The sequence below is a fragment of the Trachemys scripta genome, chromosome 2 (genome assembly GCF_013100865.1).
Source record: "Trachemys scripta elegans isolate TJP31775 chromosome 2, CAS_Tse_1.0, whole genome shotgun sequence".
NCBI classification, from domain to species: Eukaryota; Metazoa; Chordata; order Testudines; family Emydidae; genus Trachemys; species Trachemys scripta.
This window is the reverse complement of record NC_048299.1, coordinates 147840515-147854261: the sequence shown is the minus strand read 5'-3', so window position 1 is coordinate 147854261 and position 13747 is coordinate 147840515. Positions and strand designations below refer to the sequence as shown.

The window sequence follows — 13747 nt, the reverse complement described above, 5'->3', positions numbered from 1 at the left end:
ATTCAAGCACTGTCCTGGCACACCTTCATATACTGACGTGCATCAGAAAGCACAAAATATATTTTAATTACTTGTTCAGGTTTGTTTTCCTGAAAATTTTCCACGCAGCTATGCCTGCACCTTCTTCAGCAGATGCTGTGGGCCTTTGAGCTTACTTTGATAGCCACTCTGGTTCGCGCTATCTAAGCACATCAATCCCACATATGGCAGTGAATCTGCATTTGGAAAAATCTCGTGATTTGGGAACTTAGGGAATTGATCAAAAGCCCACTGCAGTAAATGGAGAAACTCTGACTTGAGTGGGCATTGGATCAGGTACTAAACCAAGCTGAACTCAAAAATAATTGGGTCAACATCAGTTTTTAGCTTAGGTCTTTCGGAGTTGATAATTGTAAAAAAAAAGAATGTCCATGTACCCCTAGTACTGTTAAAAAAAAAAAAAAAAAAAAACCCTCTACAATCCATGACATGCCAATAAATGTCTGTAACCACCATCTGCTACTGAGCTTGTTTCATAATTCCATCTGCTCCTAAATTCAGTTTTTTTCCAGACCTGTCTGGCCAAGTCAGATCCATTGAGAATCCAAAGGCTGAGAAGAAGGTCAAGTGACTTCTGCATTAGAATTCCTTGAGCAAGTATTTCCTCTTTCCACATCCCTTTTTCAAAGTAAAGGTCAGCATATTTTTCAACTTCAGTTTGTATCAAACAGTTCCTTTGGATACCAACATGGATCATGTATAATCCAGATGAGACTATTAAAGGTTTCCATACCAGCCACTTACACCTGAACTTAAATAGCTTGAATGTTTTGGTTTCCTTTCACTTCCGGACCCAGCCTCTGTAATCCATTACCTCCCTCCCCTCCCCCCGCATCCCCATTCAGGAAAAATAAGAACAAATACTCTGAATCAAAGTGAACAAACCACAGGAAATTAAGTTTTCATACTTTTTCCCCCCTTGCACCTAACCCCAAACTAATGTTAACAGTAATATTTAGCACTGAGTTTGAGGTCACTCCAAAGGTGGCTCAATATCATTATCCCCATTTATAAATTGGCTAAATGAAGGCACAAAGAAGTTAAGCCTAAATTCACACAGCAAGTCAGTAGCAGAGATTGAAATAGAACTCTCTTATTAGAACACTGGAAGATTCAGTGCATCTCCAACATTATTCATAGAACTCAATTGATTCTTATGCCAATTTAAATATATGCAAAACTCAGACTGGGAAGAGAGCAACAACAGACACTGTAAAATGCCCTAGTGGCTGCTACCAAAGGGGACATACCCTTTGGCTTGAAATAGCAACATAGCTAAGGCCATCTGCTAATATTCCTTCGTCCAACATCCACTGAGGCTGCTCTCTCTCACATTAGGCTCGTAGTGTCACTGGTAGAAGGATATTTTCACCTCCTCCCAGGAGAATGAGAGAGTAACGCTACACCTCAGCCTTTTGAACAATCCTTCCAGCCTTGCAGTGATTTGTCATCGCATAGAATTCCTCAAAAACAATGGGATGTCTGCATTATTTGTCAGAATCCTTCAGCCAGAATGTGCTTTGGCAATGTTCACAGTGTGGGAGGGCTGCTGTTTACACAGGTAAGACAGAGTGCTGAGAAAGCATGTTACATAAGTGCATACCAGCAAACGTTACTTTAAATTCAGCAATCTTGGCTACAATTTAGATATGAGGTTTAATTACTCATGAAACCTGATTTATGTACTATATTTTGGAATTAACGATAGCACTTTAGATCCATAACATATATGACCCTCAAAACCTAACAAAGTATGCCAGTCAAAGCATGCTGATCTCTATCCATTTTAAACAAAGATATGTTCATGAAAATGACCCAGTTGACACAAAGTCACGTATCAATACACCTGGAGCCAAATTCAGCTGTGATGAGTTGGCACATCGCCTATTGACTTCAAAGGGAGCTGCGCTAGCATTGGGCAGGATTGAATTTGGTCTAATTTGAGGTTTTCTTTTCAAATGGCTTCAGCAGACGGTGGTGAAGCACTGGAATGGGTTACCTAGGGAGGTGGTGAAATCTCCTTCCTTAGAGGTTTTTAAGGTCAGGCTTGACAAAGCCCTGGCTGGGATGATTTAGTTGGGAATTGGTCCTGCTTTGAGCAGGGGGATGGACTAGATGACCTCCTGAGGTCCCTTCCAACCCTGATATTCTATGATTCTCAGAATTAATGAAGATTCCAATTCTCACTGAAATTGATAATGTACAGATCTGGGTAAAAGGTCTTCACCCTGCTCGGACCACTTTATAACAGATAAAGGGGCCAGAGTAGCATAAAGGGGTCTCATAAGCCCCTTCCAGGCGCTGTGGAAGCCAACCATAGGACCCCATCCCAGGCTGGGGGAGGGAAGAGGGTGACCCTGCTGCAGATGCTCCCAGCGCCTAGCTGATGTGGAAAGGTGGGAAGGGAGCAGAGAGATTCCAGAATGTGGGCCACTGATATGGAGGCAGGACTCAGCTATGAGCAGGATATTGGTCCTTGGACTGCTGAAGTTGTGGCCAATACCACGGTGAGCAGGCACCCCACTGGGGCTGCTGGGCACGCTTGGGTCGAGACACATATGACCTGACCTCGGAGTCTGATAAGGAGTCTGCTTCCTCAGACCATGGGGGAGCTCACCCTGTTGGTACCGAGGAGACCGGCTCTGAATCCGGAGAAAGGGGTACTGGCAAAATCGTCGCTGGCTTCTCCCTGGACGGAACCCTACAGAGAGGTGCAGCAGCAGTAACAGTCACCAGTACTGTACGACGGTCGGGGGCTGGAATCAGGATGATATGAGCACTTCCAATCCTGGTACCAGGAGGAAGTCCTGCACAGCAGGTGAAGCTGGCAGTGACAGGTTCAGCAACTCTTGGGCTGCGTCAAAAGCCTCCTCAGGTGTAGACGGACCTGGAAAGGATTCATGATCCTGCAGTGCCAAAAGTTGCAGCGGCACTTCAGGGTTTAGTCTTAATGGACCCTTCCTGGTCTCTGGAGTCAGGAATCCCTCCTGGCTTACAGACTATGTCTGGGGGTGCATCTCCTTTGAGCATGCCTCTTCTTGGTGCCTTTGCTAGAGATTTCAAAGGCCATGGTACTGAGTCTTTGGGCGACTTATGTTATTTCTTAGGTACTGGCAACAAGGGTCTGCCTCTTGACTCAGTCAGATCAGGGGGAGCACTCCTAACCGATTTGCAAATGCTTGGTATCCATTCCACGCGGAAAGGCTCCAGAAGTGGGCGAAGCACAGACTCCATAAAGAGGTACTTGAGTCCAGAGCCCTGTCCTTTTTTGATCAGGATTTGAACCCTCTACAAATGTGACATTTGTCACTCACATGCGCCTCTCCCAGAGACTTCAGGCAGCTGGGGTGTGGGTAGGGTGACCAGACAGCGAGTGTGAAAAATCGGGACAGGGGAGGGAGGGTAATAGGAGCCTATATAAGAAAAAGACCCAAAAATCGGGACTGTCCATATAAAATCGGGACATCGGTCACCCTAGGTGTGGGTCGCTCAGTAGCATAGACTTAAAAAATTTATTAAGACGACGTTAAAAAAAAAGTGAACGGTACAGAGTTTAATCATAGAAGTTTCTGGGTATCAGGGAATAACGTACAGATTATCAAGGGTGCACATGAGCAATAGGCCTTGAAGCCAGGAGAACAAGGCATTAGTTTGGTATCGAGTCTCATACCCACAAGGAAACTGGTGACCCAACTCCAGAAAAATACCTATTTTAAACGTACTCTTATATCTACCTATGTACAAACACATTACACTAAACTAAAAAGTAATGCTGTAGGTACTGTATACACTAAAAGGGGAAGACTTGCAAATACAAGAATCTCAGCTCCAACAGCCGTCGCTGGTCCTAGGAAGCAACTGCGTGGGGATAGGGGCAGCGCTGCCCTTTATGCCAGCATACAGTGGCACAAGACACCGGAGGGCGCTTGCATTGCCCCAACAGCTTTACCACGGAGAGATAAATCTCTGACAAGTGTGCACAAGATGCACACACACTGACAGTGAAATGGACATGTGTGGTTTGAGCATTGGCCTGCTAAACCCAGGGTTCAATCCTTGAGGGGGCCATTTAGGGATCTGGGGCAAAATCAGTACTTGGTCCTGCTAGTGAATGCAGGGGGCTGGACTCGATGATCTTTCAAGGTCCCTTCCAGTTCTAGGAGATAAGATAAGAATCACTTGAGGAGCCAACACTAAGCCTATATATATATTTAGTTCTCTCTCACATAGTCAGGGTCTAACTAACTGATTGCCACATGTGGGGTTCGGAAAGAATTTCCCCCAAGTCAGATTTTTTTGCCTTCCTCTGCAGCACTTACCACTTATCTGGGTCTCTCTCACTTAATCATTCCCCTGCCATTGCACCTCAGTCCACCCTGTTCTCTGCCCGTGGCAGGTAACAGTCCAGTCTCCTGTGGGCTGTGGTACTTTGATCTAATGTTGGGTTTAGTGTGCACATGCTGAGGAGTGGTGTTGGCCTGTGATACACAGGAGGTCAGCTTAGATGATCTGGTGGTCCCTTCTGGCTACAAACTCTATAACTCTATATTTAGAATCAGCATCTAATAACAGCATGATTCTAGCTTAGAGGTAGTAGATTCTCAGATGAACAGCTATCAGCATCAGCACCTGTTATGTAGGGAATGGTGATAAGTATAAAAGAGGGGGAAATGACTGTATTTAAACCCCATTGGATTTTAGTAATAATCTGTAGAACGGACTGTGATGGCCCTTTTGTTTATGAGCTAATTCTGGGGCTGTTAATAGGATTAGCATCATGAGCAGATGCGGAGTAATTAATACTACATTTTTTCCAAACAAATCTATGCCGTACAGTTATACTCACAATGGTAAAGACAAGTTAATGCCTGTAGTTCTCAAACACAATGTGGGCATGTGTTTATCTTCTGAATGGACCTGCTATTCTGGTTACAGTTACATGCCACATAATGGCAACATGGGAACCAGCTAGATGCAGTCATTCTCAGACTATGATGGCAGGTAGAAGCTGCCTAAAATTATATCCTTATGCCTTTTCTTTTCCCGTGGGAACTGATAGAAAAAGCATCATTTTCTTATAATATTTTGGACCACCCCACAGAATTTAATAATACCCCTGCTATTGATTTTCTTCAGGATCATTTTAAACAAATTCTAGAAAGGAGACCACTCTCTATTAAATTCTACAACTGTTTAGAGTAATTTCCATAGGTGCCCATCCATTCTAATTCATCCTATAGGACAAGAAGAATTAAAGATTACAGTTTTTGAGAAATTGTTTAAAAAATAGACAACTATTGACTTATTCCCCAAGTCACTGAAACCATAAAGACAGAAATTGTATGGGCCAGAGATTGCCGTTTTAGCCTAATATGTAAATAATAACTTAAACTGTTCAAATTTCATCTTTTCTTTTTTAAAAAAAAAAAGTAGATTGAGAACACAAATTAAATTACTTATATGAGCATTCTATTGATTTAATCGCAGTTCAATTATTTTCACACTGTGAGGATAGCTGTGCTGCTCAACTGCGGCAAAATGAAATCATTTATTCAGTTATGAAACATGACAGTGCTAAAACAGGAACCAGATTCAGACTTTGATCTCAAAGCCATGGGGAGCTTTGCTTCTGCTTTGCTGGAAATGGACACCTGACAGTAGTTCTTAATAAGATTCTGGTGGGACTCAGGCACAATTAACAACGCATGGACTTTCTAGAGCCTGTTTTCCTCAACCGTATCAAGCAGCATATCCATTTACCACTAAACCAAATCTTCATTTCTCCTCCCATCTAGCATAGTGGGAAACCAGGGACTTAATTCTACTCTTGGCTGACCTCAGACTTGTGTAGCTATATTAAGTCCAAATATATTTCTAGATTTAAATTGGCGGAGAGAATCAAGCCTCACAAATGCAGTTTACACAGTTTAGACTAACCCTAAATTTTCCTGGATCCTAAACACTTGCAAAAAAAACTGGACCAGGCCCCCAGTATTGTCAACAACCAAGTGTCCAAAAATCATGAACCAGGCTGCTAAAGACAGAAGACTGACTAGAAAATCCATGAGATTTTCATATATATTATACATATACATACACACATACACACGCTTTATTTTCCCTTTGAGCTTTAGGATTCATGTTTTCAAGCTTTTCTGTGAAAACTTCCAGACTAAAAACTTACTTAAAGAAATAAAAACTGATGTTCTCACATAACCACTCTTAATCCCAGCAGTGGGTCTTTAAGAAAAAAACATTCAAGGTGAAATCCTGCCTCCACGGAAGGCAATGGCAAAACATCCACCAAGATTCCACCCTAGATACTGAGAGAGTTGGCAACAAATACACACATTTAACTTTTTGTACCTAAAATAGCTCCTGTCAAAACATATGTTATCCACATGCTGGATCTATGGCGCTCATTTCCATCCCAGGTCCATAAACTCAGGCTGTTTATTAGCATTTAGGATGTGCTGTACCTTTTCTCCCTCGCCTGTGAATAGATAGATGTTGGGTAGGGCTGGTGGCGGTCGTGTGGGATTGTATATTTGTATAAAGGGGGGGATCAATTAATTTCTCTTATGCTAATTTTGTTGGTGAGTTATTTAATTTGATTGGGAATGAGTTGATAGATCTTTTAATTTTGGCGTTATTTCTTAAAAGGTTGATAAGGGCACCCAGACCACTGGATGGTTCTTTTATTTTAGTTTGTACAAATCTAACAATTGTTTGCAGGATCAGGGCCTAACGTCGCTGCCTAGTTTAGTTTCTTGAGTTTTAGATTACTGTTATTAATCCAAACATTAGGAAAATTAAATAGAGTTCATTTTAATGCCCTGTGTGTATACTTGTGAAAAAAAAAACAAAAGGAAGGAGCATAGTGCTAGAGTATATGAGGAATTGCCTGTTGATGAGTCACGTCTTAATACACTGTAAAATATCTTTCCTGTTTCATAGTAATCCAGATACAGTGTGCAGAAGGAATCAAATTGATTGCTTCTTTAATTTAATCTCCCATTTCACACCAGAATGCCAAAACAGGGTAAATCAGTCAGCGAGCCATGCTGTCAATAAATGGAAATTGAGGTCAAATTATTTCTTAGGGAATTCCATTTTATGTACGAATCATGTAAATTGGAACCACAATCTGAAATTATTATCTACCTGTTGGCTAAATAAGAAATAACAAGAATAATAAATAATACTTTGTATTTATATCATGCCCTTCATCCAAGGACCCCAGTGCATTAAATTAACTTCAACTATTTAAGCCTTCTGCTACCAGGGTATTACAACCATTTTATAACTATAACTTTCAGTATTATAAGACCTTCTAAAGGCCCCAGTTGAAGCTGAGGCCAATAGTGCTAGGTGCTGCATATAAGTAGTAATTGACAGTCCCTGCCCCAAAGACCTTCCAATTTAAATAGATATGATAAAGGATGGGAGAAAGGAAATGATACTACCCAATATACAGATGGAGAACTTAGGCACAGAGAGAATAAGACCAACTTTTTTTCAGGAGGAAATAATCTAACTTCAGGCTCCTAAATTAATATTTATGCTCATAATAAGTGGCCTGATTTTCAAAAGTGCTGAGCATTCACTCATTTCAATGGGAACTGCTGGGTACTCGGCACTTTTGAAAATTTGGCCATGGATTTAGGAACCTAAATATGAATTTTGGGTCCTAAATTTAGGACCCTGTTTTTTTTCCAAAATCTCACGAGTGACTTGCCCAAGATGATGCAGGTAGCTAATCACTAAGCTTGGAACTGAATTCAGATCTCCTGAGTTACAGTAAATGCCTTCAACACAAGACCATCCATCATCTTGGAGTACTGACTGGAAAGGAAGAATGTCATCTGCTGAATCTCCCACAATTCTGTCAGTCACATATAACTGCTCCTTGGTAGAGTCACCAGCCATGTAGTGACCACTCCAACGCTACTTAGACTGTGAAATTAGACTCCATGACCATACAGGGTAGAACAGCTTCAGTTCTAAAGACTCTAATGACCTCATTAAACTCCTACCTACTTAATTTTAAAATGGTCGACCTCTTTTCATAAAAGCACAACCTTTTAGGAAATTAGCTTTCTATTTTCTTCTGCACTGAGATTCTTTGATTAAAAGATATATTTTAATCTCTGGAAGGATGCTGCACGTGTAAATTTTTTTTATTAATTTTTGCTAACAGCTCAATCTTTGAAAGATCAAAGTTAGTCTTTCTATTTAGGTCAGCCATTTCCCTTCCCTCCATGAAATGAATCAAATGAAAGCTTATGCCTAATGCTATTAAAAAAAACCCAAGTCTTTCAAGATATTTGCATGTTCTGTAGCACTAAATGAGTAGACAGAAATGTACAATAGATGAAAAATTGTTACACAATTTGATAAAGTCAGAGCCATCAAAAAACTTCAGATCCTAACTTCTGTGATTTTATATGGGGGTCAGAGTTCTGATCTCTATTGTACTATCTTGATGAATCTGCTCTACTAACACAAGCCACACACTATGCAAAATCTAGACTCAGCTCTTTGTTGACAAATACGAGAATCTTAAGTTTGGCTGCTCCAGAATTTCCCCTCTCAGCTCTGCTCAGCCCACACACTAGATCCTCTCTTTCCAAAGAGTCACTGCCTGTTCTCTTATAGCCACATGGGGTAATGAGCAGCAGAACCCTTTCCCATTGGAACCAGCACCTACTAAGAGGTGGGGAGTTCGGTCAAACACCATTGACTTGTTACAGTATTGTATACATAAAACCACCGAACTTCAGTTAAGCAAATTTATCAACTAAAATTCAGTTCAACTTCAGCTTGTGGAATTCCTTTAAAACTGCCTGCTCGGCAGAAATGGGGCTGGATCTTGCCACCAGTGATTTAGAAGGGTGCAGAGTTGGCCCCTTAGTGTGAAATCTGGGGCTCAGTCTTGAAAAGCTGAGCACTCTGACCCCAATCCTACAAAGCATTTTACCACATGCTGAACTTTAAGGACATGGAAACATTCAAGTGCTTTGCAGGATCAGGGCCAGAATGCTTGTAGGATCGAGCACTTGGTGTACAAACATTTTGAAGCCAGCTGGCATTACTTTACTACACTCTTGGACTAACCAAAATGAAGATTCTTTAAAATCTGCTACCCAGTTCCTCATGTCTCCCAAACTCTGAATATTCCAAAGGTGTGTGTTTGTTTTGGTTTTTTAAATCCTACAGCATAAAACCTGGGGAAATTTAGGGCCAACCCACCTATAAAATATAGTGTATAATATGTAGGCTTGGAAGGACTAGATTTTGTATCAGTAAATGTTGCTAACTGTCAGTCTCTCCATAAACACACAAACCAATGAAAAAAAAATTTCCACTGATAATATTCAAAATTTACAGACTGTTAGTTTTTAAAAATTGTTGCTTTAGAATTAGAGTTTGATTTAGGGATTAGATAGATAGATAGATAGATGGAACGTGACATTCACAATGTGTGTTAATCATTATTCAGCTTTAAATTTTGTCTCTCAGTGTCTATTGTCGTTAATTATTGTCTAACCTTGCTACTGTCTGATCCTCCCAAGCTTTCCCACAACTGTAAAATTTAAATACATAAAAAGCTTAAAAAAATACTAAAAAACCCTCAGTATTATCCACCAAAATTATGAAAAAATTGAATTCTGCCAAACCTAATAACATGCCTGTTGGGAGTACATATTTCTTTACACAGTACAAAATAGAACTATCGATAGGAATGTAGATATCCATTGTCTATCCACATTTTTTAAATTTAATATTGTAGATATGTGAGTTTATGAGGTATTCTCGTAAAAGATATGCTTGGTAGTAATTACTTTGTTGTAAGATTGTCAGTTAATAATTATGTTGTTGTAAGGTTAATTAATTGCCTAGAGCTTATTATACAGGTGTTTTATTTTTACTATTGTTTAAATATAAAAATGTGCCTGTGGATGTAAAACAGGTTATATTTTATACGCCATATGCATGCCTGCACGCACCATAGATAGATGTAATCTGAGGCACTGTTTCATCCTACAGTTCATAAACAGTGAGCTCTAAAATAAATCCCTGTCTCATTGTGGAGTGGAGTGGAGTGTTGCCTAAGATTTGCTGGACACAATTTTAATCTGGGGATTTAATGCCTTAAAAAGAGCAGCCCAACTAAAGAGCTGGCATAGCACAGAAAACAATTTAGTAGATTATCATAGCGCTAAATTGTAGCTCCAGAAAAGCATATGTGGACTTTCCAAAAATAATCTGACAGTTTATCAAAAGTGGCAGGTGCTGCCCTGGCTTGTCAGCATAATGGCTAAGAAGATATAAACCATATAGTAGTGGATGGCAGTGTTAGAAAGCAAATGGGAAGAAAGAAAAAAAGAAGAAAAAGAAGGAGAGGGACAATACTAATTAGCATGCCAAGCTGATGATGGCTGGGTTGATGTGGGTGAAGAATACTAATGCAGTTGGTATACAAGAAGGATGAATTTGAAGTGGCATCCCCTCAAAACCCTGCTAGGGAGTAAGAATTTTGTCAGTACTGCTATTACTAAATGCTTCATTATATTCTATAAAAATATATGAAATATGATATGTCTCTTACCTCCAAATACCATGTTTATTTTTTTTCCTATTAGCAATAGCTGCTCTCCTTTGAATCTTGTTCTTTTATTCAATCAGAATATAGTGTTTTTTCCCCCACTTGATATTATTGTATTTAAGTGCAATTCTGCTCCATTGTCATTGCAGCAGGCAAATAGTGAGGTGAACTGATAGAATTAGACGTTGCTGTACACATGGTTTTTGATAGTACTAGACATCAGGGACATGGGAGAGAGTGATTACACTTAGCAAATGTTGCCACAAAAATACACTTTGGTGAGTGTGTTTTAACTTTTAACACTAATTGAAAATTTGAGAAAACTCATGAGCAAATGAGATCCATACTCAATGAAAATATTTCATCTCCAACCCAAGGTGAAAACAGTAGACAGTATTTGGCCCTGCCATGAGGGCTGGGGACTGGACTCAATGACCTCTTGAGGTCCCCAGGCCTAGAATCTATGAACACCATAGTCATCACTGACACTAAGCATAAGTTAGCTGTAAAGCAACATCATAAGCCAAAGCGGGTATAAGCATTGGTTCTGAAATGCTTCGATTCTCTAGAACCACAGGTTCAGGTCCCGGTAGGGTGAACTTAGCTCTCATCATCCATAGTTGAAAAAGCTCTGTGCTATTTGCTGCGTATGGTGATCTTTCAGAAGTGATCTCCACATCTGCTGTGTACTGAGCAGATATGAAAATCTGGCCAATATTTGGTGCCAAAATCTGATCCCAGTTGTAGGTGTTGAACAATAGGAAAAACCTGCTCCTAACTGACTTCCTGAAGGTCACAAAGTCTGAGAGTGCACCAGGCTTTACAGAGAGATTTCCTCTGTCCCACTCCAGTGCCTTTACTGCAAAGCCACCCTTCTCATTAAGTCAATTTTCTTTAGTCAACAAAAGAGAAAGAGAAGGCTTTTTATGTAAGAAAAGGATTGCAGGAGAAATGATAACATTATTACATAAAAATACCTCGTATTGATAAGTTCTCTGACCAGATAGCAATGCAACTGAAGCAGTTTGTCAGAGGGCGTTCTACTGAAGACAGGATTAGTACCGAGTTGAACTGAAGCACATTTTAAATGTGGGTCCCTTTATTTACAAATGTAACTTTGTCCTTTGACGAGTAAAAAGTAATTTGTTCCAGTGGTGAGAGCTGTTGATTTTGATGGAGGTGATCCTTGTCCTCCACGTACCTGCTAGTTAGGTATAATACCTATATGGAACCTGTTTTACAGATGAGGCACAGAGAAGTCAAATAGCTTGCCCAAGGCTGTCTAACTCACTGGTATCGTCAGGAACAGAACCCAGGGAATGTGACTAATTCCCTGGCTCTAACCACTAGACAATATAACTGGATCAATGGATGGGGATCAAAGATACCAAGTAAAATTTTCAGAAGAGCTTAAGTGACTTAGGGACTGGAGTCCCAATGACTTTCAGTGGTAGACATGTCAGTCACTTTTGAAAATGGAACTTGAGCACATCTGAAAACATTACATGTTATTATCATGTTGTGGTGATGTCCAACAATGTACTCACTGCTGCAAAAGACACAGCATAAAATTCAGCCCCTGCTGAAAGAGCGTTCGGGATTTATCAGAGTGCACCCCCGGGAGAGAGACTGGAGAAGGGTTGCAAGTGGCTCGTTCTTACATCATTCCATGCGAATCATTCTGCACTCGGCTCTTAGGCAACGTAGGCTCTCGGAATTCAGGCTGAATGCTGATAAAGAGCTTCTATTCTACCGTGGTCTTACCTCGCCCAACCATTGTGCCTCCCCAGTCTGATCGCTTCAACACTGGCTACTCCTTGTCTGCACATTCAGTGAAATTACAGTACTCTCTAAGCAGTCATTGTGCATTTCAGTCTCAGTCAAATGCTTGCTGACAGATAAAAATTCCAGGGATAGAAAGAGATGGTACATCTGAGCACTGGGAGTGGTACAGCTATTGCTTATAAGATTTCACCAAAAAGCTGCTGCACCTTTAAGACATTTGGCACTGGAACAGAACTTGGCCAACAGAGCAGAATCTTACACAAGCTCCTTTTATTTAGTTTGCTGCTCAGTGGGGGGAAGGAGGAGAGCAACTGTGGCAGAAACAACGTGTGACATGAACACAAAACAAATGCCTGAATTTCAACTAGAATTCCCCCACCACCACCACCACCTCAGAATCAAATTCACAGCACAGTCTCTTCTCCCCTCACTCTTAAACTGAAAAAGGATCCTCAATGCCGGTCCCTTTTTCCTCTCCTCTGGCAGTAACCTTGTACAACATGAAAAATAGTTAACGGTCAATTAAATAAAAAAATGGCTGTCAGAGGAAGTGCTGTAAATCATCTAGTCAATGGTCAGGCACAACAAATGGCCACCCTAAAGTACCTAGTGTAGTGCAGTGTCTGCAGGAGGTGTGAGTGTGAGAGAAGAATTTTGCATGGTTTCAAAAGAAAAGCTCAACATTTCAGGAAGAATTGGAGATCTGGCTCACTTGTGGGGCCAAAACCTTTTTATTTCTTTCTGAAATCTTCATTAAAGATTTAAAATAAATAAATAAAAGAGTTTGTTCCTCTGTGTTTAAAATAAGAGAGACCAATAGATCAGTTGTGGTAATTAAAAAAGCTGATGGCTGGGTGCCTGATTCTGATTCCACTTGCACCTGTGTAAAACTGGAGTAAATTGACTGAAGTAAAGAGTTACATTGGGGAAAAGTTGGTGAGAGTTCAGAAACAGGACCCAAAGAAATATGAACAAGCACAGTGGCACTACTGAATATCTAAGGTTTGCATACAGGGCATTTCAAAAAGAACAGGGATGGGAAATCAGTTCTTTATAGAGTAATTACCTGCTATTATTATTTGTTTTGTTGTAGCACCTAGAAACTACAACTGAGATCAGGGCCCCATAGTAATAGGCACATAGTAAGAGCTAGTCCCTGCCATGAGAAGTTCACAGTCTAAGTATACAACACAAAGGAAAAGAAGTTATATCCCCCTTTTTTAAACAGATGGGAAACTGAGGCACAGAGAGATTTAATATCTTGCCCGAAGCATCACAAAGTTTGACCTGAATTGTTGCAGATCTGCTGAGCTC

At 40.5% G+C, this 13747-nt stretch overlaps 1 protein-coding gene across 1 annotated transcript in view; it reads right to left on the bottom strand.

The window, feature by feature from the left end:
- LRRTM4 (leucine rich repeat transmembrane neuronal 4) overlaps positions 1 to 12442 on the bottom strand; it is a 480033-nt gene extending 467591 nt beyond the window's left edge. The window contains exon 1 of the mRNA XM_034761808.1: positions 12413 to 12442. The gene's annotated coding sequence lies outside the window, so the exon portion shown is untranslated. The remainder of the gene's footprint in view (positions 1 to 12412) is intronic.
- Between the last annotated feature and the right edge of the window lie 1305 nt (positions 12443 to 13747).